Genomic DNA, 19081 nt, shown 5'->3' with positions numbered 1-19081 from the left:
GTAAGTCAACAGAAGAGTTTTTTTCCCACTATGTTGAAGTAATTTCTTGTAAACACACATTTCTCTTGTGTTCTTAACAGTTCTTCCACCCTCTTTTTTGGTATATTAGACAAAAAAAAGGTGTCGGTTTAGGGACAAGTTGTGGGCTGGTTAGCTCAGCTGGTCAGAGCGTGGTGCTAATAACGCCAAAGTCATGGGTTCAATCCCCATACTGGCCATTCCAGTATGGAAGGTGCTGTCTCATGGTAGACTGTGGTTTTGTTTGGTGGGATCCAAGAAAAAAACTTCTGCCAACTTCCAGGTGTCAGATCAGGCCACGTAAGCTTTATGACGTCCATTGGCAGTTGATACTCTGGCTTAGTGGGTGGATCCACTGTGCATGTGGCAGGTAGGACTACGTTTTTAAGAGCGTGATACATGGGAGAAATGCTGTGGCATGCACTTATTTCAAGCAACAATCAATTATTTCAAGCAACAATCAAGCAATATCCACCAGCCACGTGACCAACCCAACACCAGCAGTTGGCTCAAGCAGACTCCAACGAACGTTCGTGAAAAGTGGGAGCTTGTGCCAGACCATGTGGCCTAACGGACAAGGCGTCTGACTTCGGATCAGAAGATTGAGGGTTCGAGTCCTTTCGTGGTTGGTTGTGAGTCCTTGAGGAGCAGGCATGTGTTTGCAGCATGCCAAACTCGGCTCCTTTATGTCAACCAAAATTGCTGCCCTGTTGTCAACTTCATGTCCTTCAACAGAGACTCTACGAGTTCTCAAACGAGGCTCGAATGGCCAGGTTGGGGACTGAAGCCATGAACTTGGCCTTATCAGTTCCAGGCTCCAGTAGTCTTGGCTTAGAAGCAACCATAGAAAGTCAATAACATGCCATGACCTCAAGCGACAAGGGTGAAAAAATCACGACTTGGAAGCAGGCTGTTGGTGGAACTCCACCTGCATAGGTGGCTTCTGATCAGTAGGAGCTTCCAAGAGTTGGCTTTCATTGGTACAGCTTGAAGTAATTTCTTGTAAACACACATTTCTCTTGTGTTCTTAACAGTTCTTCCACCCTCTTTTTTGGTATATTAGACAAAAAAAGGATCAGTTCGCACACAAGTTGTAGGCCGGTTAGCTCAGCTGGTCAGAGCGTGGTGCTAATAACGCCAAAGTCATGGGTTCAATCCCCATACTGGCCATTCCAGCAGCCATCCAAGGTGCTGTCTGGTGACACACTGTGGATTTTATTTGGTGCGATCCAAAAAAAAACCTCTGCCAACTTCCAGGTGAGTGATGTACGCAACTACAAATGACAGCAAACCACAAAATTCACTGACACATGACACGCTAATGAATACATTACATGCTTAGCTACAATCTCCAAATCACTTTTCCAGCTACTTTCTGGATAAATCACTCATTTCCAAAGTCTGACACAGCATACTGCATCAAAAACTGCTGCTTTATATCCTCACCTATCGACCCTAACAGTAGAAGACGCACACCATGTATTGTTTTGTGGCAAATTTCTTCTTAAAGCATTTTTTGTAAGTCAACAGAAGAGTTTTTTTCCCTCTATGTTGAAGTAATTTCTTGTAAACACACATTTCTCTTGTGTTCTTAACAGTTCTTCCACCTTCTTTTTTGGTATATTAGACAAAAAAAGGGGTCGGTTTAGGGACAAGTTGTGGGCCGGTTAGCTCAGCTGGTCAGAGCATGGTGCTAATAACGCCAAAGTCATGGGTTCAATCCCCATACTGGCCATTCCAGTATGGAAGGTGCTGTCTCATGGTAGACTGTGGTTTTGTTTGGTGGGATCCAAGAAAAAAACTTCTGCCAACTTCCAGGTGACAGATCGCGCCACGTAAGCTTTATGACGTCCATTGGCAGTTGATACTCTGGCTTAGTGGGTGGATCCACTGTGCATGTGGCAAGTAGGACTACGTTTTTAAGAGCGTGATACATGGGAGAAATGCTGTGGCATGCACTTATTTCAAGCAACAATCAATTATTTCAAGCAACAATCAAGCAATATCCACCAGCCACGTGACCAACCCAACACCAGCAGTTGGCTCAAGCAGACTCCAACTGACGTTCGTGAAAAGTGGGAGCTTGTGCCAGACCACGTGGCCTAACGGACAAGGCGTCTGACTTCGGATCAGACCATTGCAGATTCGAGTCCCCTCATGGTTGGTTGTGAGTTCTTGAGGAGCAGGCATGCGTTGCTAAGTGCTGCTGGATGTCTGCTGGAAGCTGAGACCTGCTGTTATTTGACAGCTACTGGAAGTTGCAGGTGACTGCTTGAAGCAGAGTGCTGCTAGCAGCTGAGAACTGCTGCAGGGTGAGATCTGCCAGAGGTTTAAAGCTGCTTGAAGCACCTTGAGCCTGCTTGAGGCTTGAAGCTGCTTGAGTCACTTGAGTTTAAATTATACTACTCCTCATATTCAGTATGTTTGAAACCTTTCATCGGTCTGGTTAGTGCTTTTATTCTGTTGTTGCCAGAGGCGGAGCCAGACATTTGAAACACCCGGGGCTTAGCCCAAAAGGGTAGTATGCATGTGGGATTTATTTATTTATTTTTTTTTTTTTGGGGGGGGGGGGGGGGTAGAAATTACTGAAAGATTAATTGGCTCTGTTTTGAGTTTTGTTCAAAAAACAATGACTTCATATAGGGAAAAATATATATCACATGTGCAGGACACCTTAAACTAGTTTTTTAATTAGGCAGCAAGGCAGAACAAAATCGGGGCTGCATCAAGACATGAGGACTAAACCCCAATTCAACCAGACCCAGAACTGATCCGGAATTAAAACAGGACTACAACAGTTCAAAATCAGGACTACTGAGGGCTTAACCAAGACAGAACCAGAATCAGAACTAGATGATAGTAGCACTAAAAGTCATCATAGACCTGCAGTACATTTATTGTTTAATTCTACCAAAGTACAATATTTAGATTGAGAAAAGTTTATATAATTATTGAGCCTTGTTGTGCAAACAAGCCTGCAGAACTTAATAAATATAGAATTTGAAAAATAACAAACCTAAAAAGAAACACTAGGTACGAGATACATGAGGACGGTGATACTTTTGGTAAACAACCATTTGACTAACATGTGTGTCTCACCTGCTCTTGTTCCACCTCTGTTCTGTCCTCATTCTCCTCTCTCTCCCTCTCTGTTCCTCTCTCTCTCTTTGTGCTGACAATCATCAAATATACAGTTGAAACCAGATATTTATGTACTCTTCAGATCAAAACACAAACACTTTTTTAATTGTAACATCAAATCAGACTAAATGTTTATTTTTTTAGATTGATAAATCTAAAAAACATATTTGTTAACTTTAAGAGTAAAGAGAGAAACTATCTGTATTTCTTAATTGCAAATGGCACCAAATTGTATTCAAACTGAGCCACACTTATGGAGCTCCACAGTTCTTTTCCTGGTGTTTTGGTTGACATCTCTTGATGTTCCCATGTCACAGAAAATTTACTCACATGGACTCTACTAACCTATCAGAAGCTTCTTCAGCTCAGAATGGAATCGTCTGGAGTTTCTTATTAGTTAACAATAAACTTAGTGTACATGTACTCCTAAATTTGATGAAAGTGATAAAAAATACAGCTCTGTCTCTCTTTATTCTGACATTTAACTAATTCAAAAGATATTTCAATATTTATCTAAAACAAAAGTTTACTCTAAATTGATGTTGTACAGTAAAAATGTTTTATGTTTTCTCCCTAAAGTGTAAATATCTGGTTACAAATGTGAATATCCTGCTGTGTACTGAAATCCCTCTTATTTTGCATAGAAATATACTGAACAACATACAAAGCATAATATATAAAATAACATTTACCTGAGTTTTTTCTTTGAAAGAAGCCTCTAATGTCCATTCTTATATTTCAGTGCATAACTGAAACCGATTTAGTCGGGGAGGGTAAGAACTGAAAATATGAAATAAACACACGTAAGCTAAGACTCTCTAAAAAATAGCATTTGTTCGGCTTTTCATTTCACCATTTGTTGATTCACTTGAAGAGCGAGTAACGTAATATTGGTCAAGTGATCAGTTTGATATCAATCTTTCGTGATGCATCGTCATATTTACATTATTTGTACGCTACGAATGATTTGCTTTGGTACCTGGTCAAACTTAAGCTCTCCTTAGTATGGCTGGCTCCGTTTCTCCAACAGTGCACACAGGCAGCAGCAGCCCCCTCGCTCAGTCGCTTAGTGCCTGAGCTCGGATCATACCAATATGAGGGGGGATTCATGCACAGTCGTAAATTCCCACGGTGTGCACTATGTGCTTCGAATATTGTGTGTACTTTTTGTTTTATACAGTTGTCAGCCAGGCATCTAACTATGAAAAAAATTACACTCCAAAAGACCCCGGGCTTCTGACAAAACAACCCGAGCTTAAGCCCAGTAAGCCACCCCCACGCTCCGCCCCTGGTTGTTGCTGTAGCGGGTTGTCAAATGCAGTTATTCATCAGTTAGTCAATGACCAGAGAATTGATTGTTTTGTCATTATTTTAATCACATTTAAAGCTGGTTCCAGTTTCTGAAATGTGAAGATTTGTCACGGCTGGGGGCAGTCGTGTGGTGTATTGAGAAAAGGATCCAAAATGCAGGCACTGGCTGGGGTGCGAGTGAGTGTTTATTTACAGCGGTGATAAGGTGACAAAAACAGGAAGAGCAGAGCGGGGAGTAAACAACCTAAACATGGAAAACTAAAGAACAAAACTTAAACCAAACACTCACAATTAGGCTAACGAGACAGGGGAGAGGTAAAACTGAACACACTGACATGAGACATGAACTTTCAGAATTAAACAGGAAACTAACAGACACAGAGAACCAGACAGGACACTGAACTTGACAGGCAGACTCATGAGCAGACACAATAACTCCATGGACAGACAGAGGGAACACAGAGAAGTGGGAGCAGGCAGGCAAAGAACAGAAACCTAACAAATGGCAAAATCACAACAGAATACATACTCGGAATGAACAAAAGCATGATTTTCTTGATCATATATGATCTTAAACTTAATGTCTTTAAAGGTTTGAACTTTTAAAATGTAACAAAAGATTGAATCTTTGAGTTTTTTTTAATTGTTCTTATTGTATCTAGAGTGATGACATTTAATGTCATTTTTCAGATGACAGATGTGGAGGAGAGACATGTTTCTTTGCCCTAAGCTGTGTCTGGCAGGCAGAGCATCTCCACGCTCCACAAAGCTGATGCTTCTGATTTGGAGTAAATGAGCTGAGGGAGACATCTGGTGGACAAACACAGACATGACAAGAAGAAAGATTAAAGTGCAGAGGGGAGACAAACAGCTGGAAATACTTGTTGGAAAGGATTGTCATGCTTCAGAAAAACACACAGCACACACTCTAACAATCCTTTATTTGCACTGAAGGAGACACGTGAAGAAACCAAATCACACAATAATGACGTGAACACATTTATAGCCAGTGTTCAAGATGATGGATAGAAACGAAAATCATGGAGCATTTATGCATTTTTAGGTCTGTGTCACAGAAACTGTTCAGCTATTCTCTGTTTATTAGTCTATTTATTAGGAACCTCTGTTGGTTTTTATATGTAAAGCATTTTTCTTCTATCATTGAACCTTTTCAGGGTTTTCTCATAGTAGTTTTGGGGAGTTTTTAATTTTACATCACAAAGAATAACTTTGTGATGTCCGATTAGAAAGTCTGTGTCCATGTGGATTTTTTTATATGAATGATGAATTTGTTGTATTGCATTTGAGTTAGATTTTTACTGATGGATGATCCAAGTCAATGCACACAGCAGCAAAAAGAACTACAGCAACACAACCGAGAACAAACGAGCAGCACAAACAGGAAAGCAAACTGAGAACAAAGCAGCAGGGTATCCCTCAGCAGCAGCTACAATATCTTCAGAGTGACAAACTGCATTTAGCAGAACACCAACTTCAATTCAAAGAACCGCAAACTGCAGTTTCTACAAACCCGCTAAATGACTCCACCTGAACAGGAGAGGAGCGCTTCCTGAACCGATGTTTGTCAAAACGTCACGCCGCTGTCAGATTGGCGTTCACGCTGCCGTCGCTCCAGTACAGCTGAGCAGACTGCAGCCGTGGGAGAGAGTGACTGTGTTTCGCACGCTCAGCATTCTGATCCTGGACTTCATGACAGATCTGCCACTGTGAGTAACACTGCTTCGTCTTCCGTGGACTCTGTATCTGCTACATCAGATGACTGTGTGTTTGAACTCTACAGACATTGTTCAGAGGGACTCCTCGGTGTCACGTTATTCACCGGTTGTCCTCGCTCGTGATCTTTGTGTTCCTGAGCCGTCAGACTCTGCTAATGCTCGCAGTGTTTTCTCTGAGTTAGCCAATATGGATTTTCCAGCTGTTGAGTTTGCTGAACAAAGGACTGTTACTCCACCCCAGACTCACCTCCACACTATCACTGGCATTGTATCCCCACTGGACTGTTTTCCTCCTCAGCCTGCTGATTCTGAGGTTTCACAGCCTGAGCCCAGCCACACCATCAACAGTTGTGAATAAAACAGTGCGTGCTGAGGAGCCTGGACATTAGTAATCCTGCTCCTGCATCTGAGACTTCCTGTGTTGATCCGCCAGTTTCCCAGTTTGTGATATTTTCTGCGCCTCAGCTGGTAAACGTAAATGGTAGCAGAGTGCCACCTGCCATAGTTAAACTGGCTGAAATGCTGGAATTAGTGCCTCAGAAATAATGAATTAGGTTGGATTTTGTGTTTCACAGCCATTTATATGTAAACCTGCTCACCATGCTTTTGTGTCAGTCACTGTTAACACTGTTGTGGTATTGTTACACCCTTGGACTGTGCAGTTTATTCTGTGATGGCCTGTGAAAATACACCTGCTTCTGTAACCTCCTTCTGAGCTGAGAGTTACTGAGTTTGCTAAGCCTGAATCTGTGTATACAAAGACTGTTTCAAAGACTGCTATTTCGAACATGGACAGCTTAAGAACAGCAGAGTTGCTAAAACCAGCCTGCCATACGTCTGTCTCCTGAAACTGTGTTTGGCACCATTAACCTAGTTTACCCAGTGACTGTTACTGAGCTCCGCTCTGCACCTTGCACCTACCCATACCATAGGTCAGTTTCTAGCTCTATTACCTGTTCAGGCTTTAGCTCCACTGCTAGCTGCTGAAAGCTCTAGTGAGCTTATTCAGTCAGCTGAGGACTGCATCTTTCTGACAAAGAGGACGAGCATCAAAATTTCCCCTCAGAGGTGAAAAAGATCATGATAAAGAAGACTTAAGGCGGCACCACAGAAGAGGGAGACTTTAATGTGGCAAAAGTACACACACGTTGTACTTAAGTAGAAGTACAGAAACCTGTGTTAAAAATGCTCCAGTAAAACTGATTCAATGTATTTACTTAAGTAAAAGTGAAAAAGTACAGGCTCTGAAATCTACTCAGTGTAAGACAGTAAAAAGTAGCTGAGCTCTGCCTCGTGAGCAGAGAAAAAGAAGGAAAATAAAACAGGGCTCTATTTTCTGTTGCCTACGTTGTAGAGGGCGACTTTGTCCCTAAACAGGAAAATGAGGAGTCAGGAGTTAAAGTGGATTCAGCAGGTGGAGGAACCCTAAAATCAGCTGTAATGGCTCAGTGCCTGGAAAAGATCACAAATCACAATCATTTCTATTCAGAGCTCCAGTGGATTTTCTGAATGTACAGGCTGTGATCAGCTGACCTGCTGTTCTTTGTGGATTTACACAAGTGAATTCAACCAGATGTCAGCTGATGTTTTTATGAGTTGAACAGGCTGATTTCCATTCTCTACACTGACAGTAAATTGTTTATGCTGTCTTTAGATTAGACACTATTCAGCTGCTCTGAAGGTGGAATTCAGTGAATCTAAGCGCCACAGTCACACACTGTTCTGTACTTTAAATCCATCACAGTGCAGCAAACTAACCTGTTTATCCTGCAGTAGCATGCAACCTTTAAATAACACAGTTAGTCTTCATCAGTTTGTTTAGCAGCACGTTTCAGAATATGAAAAAACATAATGTCACATGTACAGACCCAATATTTGATTTAAAAACTGAGCTTTAAATGTTACATGTGAGCTTTACCCCCTCCCTGTGAAATACAGCAGCTGGACCTTTAGCTACAACTCACTGTGACACAAACTGCACATGAAGAGTTTGTGTGTTTGCTGATGTTTGTTGAGCTGATAGAAACGTTGCATTTGAAATGTCCTCACGCTTAAAGTTTGATGCTTGAAGGCTGTCTTCATCCTGCTCTCTCAGGCTTTGTTCAATGTTGCAGTGAAACAGAATTTACAAAGACAAAAACAAAAAAAGACACGAACTGATCCACATCAGTTTATAACAATATTGAACACAGGCTGCAGCTGGACACTGACAGGTAACATCATTTTCACCTGCTGTTGCCTGGATGTGGAGCTGCACTGTAAACAAACACTGAAGCCCAATTCCATCAGAGTAGGAACAGAAATCTTTAACGAACTAAAATAATAAATTTCATCAGCTTCTCAGCCCCTGAATACAAGCAGACTAGTGGATCAGAAGGTTAGAGTTAGCTAATAATCTCTAATGTTTTTGATGCTATTTAGAGAACAGATAAAAACTTTTTTTCACAGCAACGTCGCCGTATTATCAGGACAGTTTGAACTTTTGCTGTATTTCAGTTAAAGTGTGTTTTAAATCTGCATCACTGATTTGTGCCATGACATGATCTCTTCATCGTCTTTCTGCCACAGCAAAGAAAGTCTTAATTAGGCGATTAATGACAAACCAGCCTCTGTGTGAGCGCACTGTAACATCATGATACCATAAACACTGCATATGAAACTTGTTCTCATCTGTCCTGTATGTCATCATTAGGCAAGTTAAGAAAATATAATGTTTAATGATAATTCCAGAAAATAATACTAACATCTGGTATTATTACTAGTATTAATATAGTAGTAGTAGTATTTTTAGAGGTGCTCTGATTAAATTTGGGGGCGCTTGAACACCTCATAGGAGGAGTTATGAAAAAAGTGAAACCAAACGGAGCAACTTGTCATAGTCGACCTGGACCGGTTCTAGACAAGCATATATAAGGGGGCAGACCGAAATGTAAAGGGGGCAAATGGTGGAAGTGGAGGCAGGAAAGGGGTGGGGTTGGGTGGGGTGTTCTTAATAACTGTTTTTGTCATGTAACTGAATTGCACTTTGTCAGGCCTCTACCCTAAGACTAGACCAACTTGGGTGTCCCACCTGAAGGCTGGTCTAACTCTTAGGGTCACCGAAGCACGCAAACCCCCTGACCACATTAAGATGGTAATCCGTCAGGGGGGAAACAGAAAAACAAAACAACCAAAATATTCCTCATCTATCACGGTTTGCCGGGGCAGGCCGTGTGGATAAATAACGGACCCAAGATGCAGACTGCTTAAGTGGAGGGTGAGCTTTATTTACAACCGGAGAAGTACAACAAAAAGGGGTGGCGAGAAACAGAACGGTAAAAACTCTAAACTGGGAAAACTAAACACAAAACCAGAACACGAGCGAGGGTACCTTGCAGGGAGAATGACCAGGAAGCCGGAGGCATAAACACAGAATGGCGTAAGGGAAATGACGCAGACGAACCAGCAACTACCATGACAGAAGACACAACTTAAATACACTCAGAGAACACAAGTGGGGAACACAGCTGGGAGGAACTAGGCTAACGAGACAGGAGAAAGGTAAAACTGAACACTTTGACATATGACACAGACCTTCACAATAAAACAGGAAACTCAGACACAGGGAGACAAGACGTTGAACTAAACAGACAGTTTCACACACAGACGGGGTGACACCATAGACAGACAGAGATACAGATGCAGACCGAATATAACACGTAGAACTCAAACAACAATAATCATCATGATAATAAACTGGAAAATGATAATAATAAACTTAAAGCGCTGGGTCACCGACCCAGGACCATGACATCATCAGATTCTAACAACAACTAAACAACAACTAACAACTAAAAGCACTAATTAGATGCCTTATATTAAATATATCCAAGCCCAGCAATAATACATCTTACTATTGCTAATATTAACAAAACTAAAAAGGGTAGGCGATGTTATTTAAAAAATACAGTTCACCAAGTCTTAAAAAATAAAACTCAAAAATAGAATTAAAAAAGAAAATAAAGAATAAATTAAACTATCCATCCAGATCTTTACAACCAACAACATCAAATCCATCTTCATTGAATGGCCTAATTCTCAAATAAATTTGTAAAATAAAGATTAAAATAAGACTTCTCAATATAGCCAATATTTACAAAACTAAAACGGGTTGGCATAGTAATGAAAAAAAAAATCACCAGCTCTTGAACAAAACAGATTTTGTCATGCTTTAAACTTATTTGTTTCGCAAGGGACTGAAGTCTGTTTGCAACTAAACAGCTCCACTCTCCTTTCTCCTCGGTCCACTCTACAACAACAGTCTCCTGTTTACCTTTCCAAAAACACTCTTACAGAGTCATCCATATCCAACTTATTTGTTATGGACTTCTCATGGACCAAGGCCACCAAATTCCTCTTTCTCTTATGTTGCAAAACTAAATAATCTTTGCTAAAATCACACTTTGTGTCGCGTCTGACAGACACAAGTCCCCCAGTCGGCAGCTGGCAGCAGACAGGCTCACAGTGGTGCTTGTGGGATTGAGAAACACGTCTTTTCCAGACTGAGGCCACGTCCACACCAGCCCGGATAGATTTGAAAACGGCGTCTTTGTCTGAAAGCACTCCGCGTCCACACTAGTGTTTTCAGCTGTTTTCACAGAGTTGTGCATCCACATTGAAAGGGTTGAAACTCTTACGTCCCAGTACTGCGCATGCGTGAAACGCAAGACGATTCGACCTGCCTCATTTCTGTCTGCCACTTATTTACTTCCCGGCTCTTAGAAACGTCTCTTTGAAAAGCGCAGAGTTTTTTTAAATGGACTAACAATGAGGTGGAGTTGTTGCTGCGAGTAACACAAAAGTACAAAGTTGCAAAAGCGAGTGAGAATCATGAATCATGCAGCGGCCAACAACGGTCCAAGCATGGGATTTCTCTCCTGGAAATGTGCACATTATCTTTTCCTTTCTATTGGTAGGTGGCACAGTGCACGTGTGGCAAGTAAGCAAGCTAGAAGACTGGCAATGCTGGGTATCCAGTTACAGAAGCAACACATTAACAAGAGAAGTCTGAGTAAAACCAACGTTACTTTCCCTAGTAACTAGTTACTCTGAAAGTAATGAGTAACTTGAAGTAACTGAGTTACTTTTGATATAAGTAACTAGTAATGTAACTAAGTTACTAATTTAAAGTAACTTACCCAACAGTGTACATAACATTCATCAATCTTCAAACATTAAAGAAGGAAAACCTCTGGGGGACAAACCCAGTTTGATCCGGATGGATAATTGATCCAACATGTCTATTTAATCTGTTTGCCAAAATTTTAGTGGAAATTTTCATATCCAAATTCAACAAAGCAATATGTCGATAAGAGGAACATTCTGTTTCATCCTTTCCTTCTTTCAATAACAAAGAAATATTAGCGCACGGCGGAATGCTTGAGTATGGAAAGAATGCTTAAACATTCTCAATAAAAGCAGGGCCACCTTTTCAGAGTATTTTTTATACAATTCAATGCCAAACCCATCTGGGCCTGGGGACTTTCCACTGGGGAATGACTTAATAGCTTTCGAAACTTCTTCAACAGTAATATCTGAGTTTAAAGCCTCTCCTGCAGCGTCATTCATTGTCAGGAGATCCTGCTTCCCAAACCAATGAGAAATATTGCCCCAAGATTTCGACATATAGAGCTCTTCATAATATTCTCTAAATCGCTCATTAATAGCTTTAGGGCTAATTAAAATTTCGCCTGATCTTGATTTTATTTTGTGTATAGCCCTACTAGCCTGTAGGCCTCTCAGCTGCCGAGAAAGAAGCTTATGGGGCTTATCTCCAAACACAAAATGCTTCTGTCTGATCCTAAATAGCTGATCTGTTACTTGACACGATAAAATTGTGGTTTACTCAAACTTCCTTTTAATGATGTCTTGAAACAAAGAGGGACAAGAGGAGGCCTTGTGGTCCTGTTCTAACTGTGTTAATTCAGCTTCTATTTCAAACAGGCGTTTCTGGCGTCCTTTTTTTAACGAGGATTCAAAAGAAATAATTTCTCCTCGCATGTTTCCCATAGAATCGAATCAGAAACGTCTTGTTTATCATTAGTTTCCAAGAATTCTGATATTTTAGTTGTCATAAATCGGCAAAAGGATTTCTCAGACAGGAGTGACGGGTGAAAACGGCAGTTGTTTCGTACCACAGAAGTCCAGGACTAAAGATCCAAGATCAAGATATTATGATAAGTTGAGCATACAACTTTAGACATCAATTTAGAATCAAGCAAAAAAATAATCTATTCTGGAGTACGATTTGTGCACTTGTGAAAAACAAGAGTAATCTCTATCAGTGGGGTTACACAGTCTCCAAACATCAACAGGTTAGTAGAACTCAACATATTATTATTCAGAACAGTCGAAGCGTTAAACAACTGGGAGGTTTGAGTGGATCTAACCAAGAGTTTATCAAGTACACAATTAAAATCGCCTCCTAAAATTACACGAGTATCAGCGAGACTAAGTAATAAATTAAATATTTGTTGAAAGACAGATCATAATTATGAAGCTAGGACGGTTTGCCACTTCATTTTACACGTTAAAGCAGGGGTGTCAAACTCAAATACACAGTGGGCCAAAGTTCATAACTGGATCAAAGGAGCTTGCAAAGAAAAGCGTCTGGACTTCTTTAAGTTACTTGAAGACGTTTCACCTCTCATCCGAGAAGCTTCTTCAGTTCTGCACCAGTTCATAACTGGATCAAATAATCATTGAAAAAAAATCTTCCTCCAAATATAACAAGGAATCTTTTCTTATGGACTCAAACAAGTTTTGCTGAAAAACGAAATATGGAACAAGCAAAGCTTAATACTAAACAATATATAAAACTAATATAAACTTAATATTGCACACATGCAAAATCAAATTTCCAATTAAATAACAGATCAGTTGAAGTCATTTCTTAAATAAAAATTGCATTTGCAGCATTCTGAATTAAATTTTTAATTTAATTAAATTAATTTTTTTCATCATATTCTCCCACCTGTTCAGAAAGCTCCTGTTTTCTCCCTTTCTTTTTGCCACTTTGGGATTGGTAGCATGTAGGGATGGGTATCGTTTAGGTTTTATCCAATACCAGTACCAAACCAGTACTTTTGAAACGGTGCCGGTGCTTAAACGGTGCTCAAACTGGTGCTTAAAGACTGGAGAACACAAAATTGGTCCAAAAACCTCTCATGTTCAGCTGTTTTTTTGTAAAAAGATAACAATGTTAGCCTTTTCTGCAGCTATAGGGGCATATATGGTATCACTCTTGGCTGGAAGCAGTGCTTAAACAATGGAAAAACACAAACTTTGTCCAAAAACCTCTCATGTTTAGCTGTTTTCCACTTTTTCTTTGGTCATTTTAGCCTTTTTGGCCAGGGTGAAGGGAGTATCTGCCATCAAACAAGAAGACAGCCGCATGGTACAATGGTGTTTGCTAGTTCACCTTATGTGCATTAATGTAATAACGTGGTTAGCCTACTCAACGTACATTACACACGAACAACATTAAGCTACTCATGCAGAGAAGAACACCTGCTGCTGCATCATCATCCTCATCATTTCTGCTACACTGGCAGGGCTAGGGGCCAGGACTCTGCTCTTCTTTAGAGAACCGTCTCTTTCTGCTCGGCTCACTAAAAAGAGCCGGCTCTTTCGGCTCCCAACTGGCTCTTCAGGTTGTTTTGTTGCTTTAATTAATTTATTATTAAAATCATGCACAAAAGGAATTTCTAATGTAAAAAAAGTGGTTACGTACAAACTCCAAAGAGCATGTACAAAGTCCAAAACACATTTCTAGCGTTAACTGAACTTCCAAAACACAGCTATCGAGATCACTTAAATTACACAATTTAAAGCTGTGTTCTGTGGCTGTGATAAGATCCCCCGTGGGCAGTCCTTGGACTGTTTCACTGTGATGTTTTCTTTTGCAGTGGTTTTAGTTTAGCTTCTGTTTACAGTGAGGACAAATGATTATGGTTTTCTTCTTGTGTATGCTCTGTGGAGGATGCACTCAGAAAAATTCATCTGATTCTGTCTCCCTGTTCATCTCTGTCCCTACAAACACACAAACGCAGTCAGGTCAGCCCAAACTTTATAGTCGATGCTCATTACCACAGTATTGTTAAGTAATGCTGCTGCTTCATTTGGGCTGCTAACAGGCTGCAGACATTAGCATGGTGGTAGCTGTGTTGTAAAAACTGTGCTGTTTTTCACATCTTGTGGACTTCTACCTTAATAAAACAGTCAGTTTGAGATTTACCTGGTTTAGTCTGAGTTTGCTGAACTGTAAAAGTAGCTAAAACAAAGCAGAGCCTGCGTTACCTTTGACCTGCTGTACTTACTGTAGCTGTTTTTGGATCAGCTGACTGCTTGTGTCTTTTGCCTCTCGTTTCCAGAAGTGCACAGTTACTTACTGCAAGTAATTCTTCAAATACAACCCCAGTAAATTAAATAAACATATCCGATGTTAGATTTTTATAAAAGCTTGAGAATGGAGTAGAAACTGGCACGCTAAAAAACAAATGCGGCGTTGGACAACACAGACAATGAGGCGGTTTCCAGGAGAGCGGGGACTCTAAGTTTGGTTTTTCTTTCCCTTCCCGCTTCCTTGTTCAGACGCACCATCACACATGACTAATTTATCAGAACAGGCAGCAGCAACACTCACGGTGCCTGTAATCTGTGAGAGATGAGACTGTATTGTCAGCACACTGGTTTTTTTCCCTTATCAGCTTTCTTCTTATTTCCTGTTTTATGGCAGTTTGGCTTTGTCTGCATGTATGACTGTGTGTGCTGCCTCATGCAAACAGGGTGGGCTGCAGGGGTCACGGTTTGCTACACAGCGTAGCTCCATCAAGACGAACAAAGCAAAGAAGGAGCAGTGCCAAGACCGCTGAAATCAAAGACCAGGTTCAGGACTGGGCTTTGTTCCAAGAGGCTGGGTCCGTTTTGCTGGTGCAGGGGGTCTGAGTGCTGAAAGAAGTGTCTGGAGCCTTTGTATGCAGCATGTCTCCTCATCCCGCCCCTTTGAAGTCTGCTTGCTTTTGTCCTTTACATAACTTGATTGAATTTTTTGAACAGCTAATTCTTATGGATTTTGTGAGCAAAAGGGTGGGGGAGGGAGGAAGACAGAAATGCCCCCCACCCAGAATTCCACAGGAGAGCAACAGGAAGGCCAACATGATTGGCCACAGGGGAAATGACGGACACGAGCGAGCCAAAAGCATAGCATCCATGCACGTGTTTGAATTATGGCAGCTCTTTGCAAATTTGATGACAATGGCTGGGAGGTCGAGGATCCCTCTGCAAACAGAGGCCACGTACACTCTGGTGGTCTTCACTTTGTTGTCAGCTTCCCCGCTGGGAGAAACGGGAATGAGTTGAGGAGGAAAAACTATTTGTGAGCTGGAACCTGATTTTTTTTTTGTGATTTCATTAATTTTGATTATCTTCACTTTGCAGTTATTTCTGTGTGGGTCAATGTGCATATTGTATGTTTGAGGTGAATAAATGCCATAACGTGACACGATCTCAATTCCAAGAAAAGCTGGAACGCTCTAAAATGTAAAACTTCATATTTCCATATTTTATGGACAGTAGAACAAACGTTTCAGCTGAGATCCCTGCACGTGTATTCTGTTCATCTGGATGTTGCATTTTCACTGAGTGACCACATCACTGCTTCAGCCTCAGCTGACTGCAGGTCACATGATGACCAAAACGTGGTCATCATGTGTCTCTCTTCTGGAGAAGAGAGACACGTATGTGAGAATGCTGTTTGTAGATTACAGCTCAGCATTCAATACCATCGTTCCCTCGAAGCTGGACAGGAAGCTGCAGGATCTAGGACTGAGCAGCTCCCTCTGCAGCTGGATCCTTAGCTTCCTGTCTGACAGACGCCAAGTGGTCAGACTGGGCAGCATCACCTCATCCCCCATCACACTGAACACTGGTGCTCCACAGGGGTGTGTACTGAGCCCTCTCCTGTACTCACTCTACACCTACGACTGCACAGCCACTAACAACTCCAACATCATTGTGAAGTTTGCGGATGACACTACAGTGGTGGGTCTTATCACCAACGGTGATGAGACGGCTTACAGGGAGGAGGTCAGCGCCCTGACCCACTGGTGTCAAGACAACCATCTCACCCTCAACGTCGCAAAGACAAAGGAGTTGATAGTGGACTTCCGGAGGTGCAGAGAAGTACACACCCCCATCACCATCAATGGCGCTGCTGTGGAGAGAGTGAGCAGCTTCCGGTTCCTTGGTGTACATCTGGCTGAGGATCTTACGTGGTCAGTACACACAAACAAAACAGTGAAGAAGGCGCAGCAGCGCCTCTTCTTTCTCAGGAGACTGAAAAGATTCGGCATGAGCCCCCGCATCCTCAGGACCTTCTATCACTGTGCCATTGAGAGCATCCTCACTGGATGCATCACCACCTGGTATGGCAACAGCACCGCCTACAACTGCAAAGCTCTCCAGCGAGTAGTGCGGTGCTCTGAACGGATAATTGGAGGTGAGCTTCCCTCCCTCCAAGACATCTACAGGAAGCGGTGCCTGAGGAAAGCGGGGAGGATCATCAAGGACTCCAGTCACCCCAGCCATAAACTGTTCAGACTGCAGCATCTGGTCCCGTACCAGCAGACTGAGAGACAGCTTCTTCCACCAGGCCATCAGACTGCTGAACACGTCATAGACACCTCAGCTTCACTACTGGAACTTCAACATTATGCACTCCATACTGTACAGTAATGCCACTGTTTTGCACATATTCAACTCTGTATATTTTTATATATTTTATTTTATTATTTTTTTTACTATTTAATTTGTAAAAATGTGCATACACACACACACACACACACGTAGAAAAATATTTAGTATACACATCCAGAAATGCATACACTATTATATATTGTACATATATTTATTAGTTTCAGGTTGGCCATTCTTGTATTTTGCTCGTTTGTGTTGTTGTGTTTTGCACATCTCTGTTGCTTGTGGGGCTCGCACACAAGAATTTCACTCGCATGTGCTGTGCCAGTGTGCCTGCACATGTGATGTGACAATAAAAGTGATTTGATTTGATTTGAAAACTAAACTAACAGTTGGTCAAAAGCTCTGTTTCATGGTCAGCAGTAGAGATGGCCCTGTCCCAACTTTGAGATGCATCGGTTAATATTTTATTAGCTTAGTTATCCAGCTTAGAGTAATTAACCATTTAACCAAATTGATGATAGTAGCATTCATTGCATCGGTCCTATTAGCACTGCAGTCCTCAAGGAACTGTGTTATTGATGTCAGATATCTTCTTTATCTGCAAGGCTTCATTTCAACGGATTCACGTCACTGAGCCAAAGTCTGATGAGTCTGTATGTGGCTGCTTGAACTTGGTTACTTACAAAGGGTTTGTAAACATGCAGATCGAGCTGCTACTGTGTTCAGTGATAAATCCGCTGTGCTAACATGCTTGTTTGTAAACAATATGCCAAGGAAACTCAAAGAACACTTTTTTAAATGAATTAATATTTATTTTGTTTACAATTTACGATGAAATCAGTCAGTTGCACTTGCTTATGTGTAGAAGTGAAGGAAGTGTGTTTTCCCCAAGAAGCCTGCCTTCACAGCTGCAGGCAGTGATACGAGTGAGGAAGGGCAGATGTGTCATCATGTGCAGAGGTTTGTGTGGAGGTGAGGGTGGGGTTTGGTGGGTGGGCAGCTTTTCACTTCCTTGGCCTTATGCCAGTGTGACAGTCGATGTCTCTGTCTCTCTTCTGCGGGAGGTTATTTTGAAGGTCTCCCAGTTTTATTGGAGGAAGTGTTTGCCGGACCGCTGAAGCGTTCTCCCACCCCTCGGTTCCATTCTTCCATTGTACCCAGCTCCTCTCCCTCAGCTACATTTTCTCAAACGAGAATGGCTTAAAGGAGTCTCAGTGGGGACTTTCCCTTTTAGTTTAAAAAAGCAACACAAAACCCTCGTGGCTCGTAATGAAGCCTTTATCGTGTCCACCAGAGATAATGCAGTTTAAATAAATGATTACAATAGCAGTAGCAATGGTAGCATGAAGGGGAGACTACAATGATCCTAGCACATGCTTCCACTATGCTGTGCAGATGAGCTCATTTAGAACATCAGCAGAAACATGGCACCTCCATCCCCGGGATGAAACATCCCGCTGTTTCCTGCAACACCCAAGATGATCGTCCAAGACGTCTTATCCACAAAGCAGTTGGAAAACCTGACGAGGGGTGGGGGGTGTTAATGTCCATCTAAGAGATCAGCCCACTGTGGGTGGGCACTCCACCCTTTTCCTGCTGAGGACCATGGCCTCAGATTCAGTTATGGAAGTAAATACAGAAGGTACCAATCCTCCAGCTGCAGGAACATGAAGGCAGTCCAAAAAACCCAAAACTATTTTTGCTTGTTTAGCTTGTAGGAAACGAGGGAACTGATTTTACCAGCCTGGGTCTCCAGGCTCTGAGTGCATCACTACAGTTTAGCAGCTGCACTACTTAAGTTTGTTGTTGGAACAGGCAGGTTAGTTTTAAGGATGCAGAACAGCTACTGTAATCTAAACAGGGGCCTCTGCAGCTGTCAGCCATAACGAAACGCACTGTTTATAAAGCATCACATCAAAAACTGGTCAGATAATCACATTTTTATTAGTGCTATTAATGAGTTTATATTATTTTAAGGTGTAGTACAGAAGGGTGAAGCTGTCGGCCTGTACTAACAGCCAATAGGGGGCAATCAGTCTATTTTAGCTTCCTTTACGGAGGGATGTCCTGTGACTGCTTTAACCAGGAAACAACATTTTACATATTTTTAGGCAAAGACATCGACTTTGGGGGTAACG

The 19081-nt window shown here is 41.7% G+C and overlaps 1 protein-coding gene and 3 non-coding genes across 4 annotated transcripts in view; 3 read left to right on the top strand and 1 right to left on the bottom strand.

The window, feature by feature from the left end:
* Positions 1 to 19081, bottom strand: part of LOC113015885 (NACHT, LRR and PYD domains-containing protein 3-like) — a 525401-nt gene that overhangs the window by 62938 nt on the left and 443382 nt on the right. The gene's annotated exons all lie outside the window — the stretch shown is intronic.
* On the top strand, positions 145 to 218 carry trnai-aau (transfer RNA isoleucine (anticodon AAU)). Its single transcript has one exon. It is a non-coding gene; the product is annotated as a tRNA-Ile (tRNA).
* Positions 1115 to 1188, top strand: trnai-aau (transfer RNA isoleucine (anticodon AAU)). The gene has a single exon. It is a non-coding gene; the product is annotated as a tRNA-Ile (tRNA).
* Positions 1680 to 1753, top strand: trnai-aau (transfer RNA isoleucine (anticodon AAU)). Its single transcript has one exon. It is a non-coding gene; the product is annotated as a tRNA-Ile (tRNA).

Source organism: Astatotilapia calliptera, chromosome 3, assembly GCF_900246225.1.
Source record: "Astatotilapia calliptera chromosome 3, fAstCal1.2, whole genome shotgun sequence".
Taxonomy (NCBI): Eukaryota; Metazoa; Chordata; class Actinopteri; order Cichliformes; family Cichlidae; genus Astatotilapia; species Astatotilapia calliptera.
This window is presented reverse-complemented; position numbering and strand designations above follow the sequence as displayed.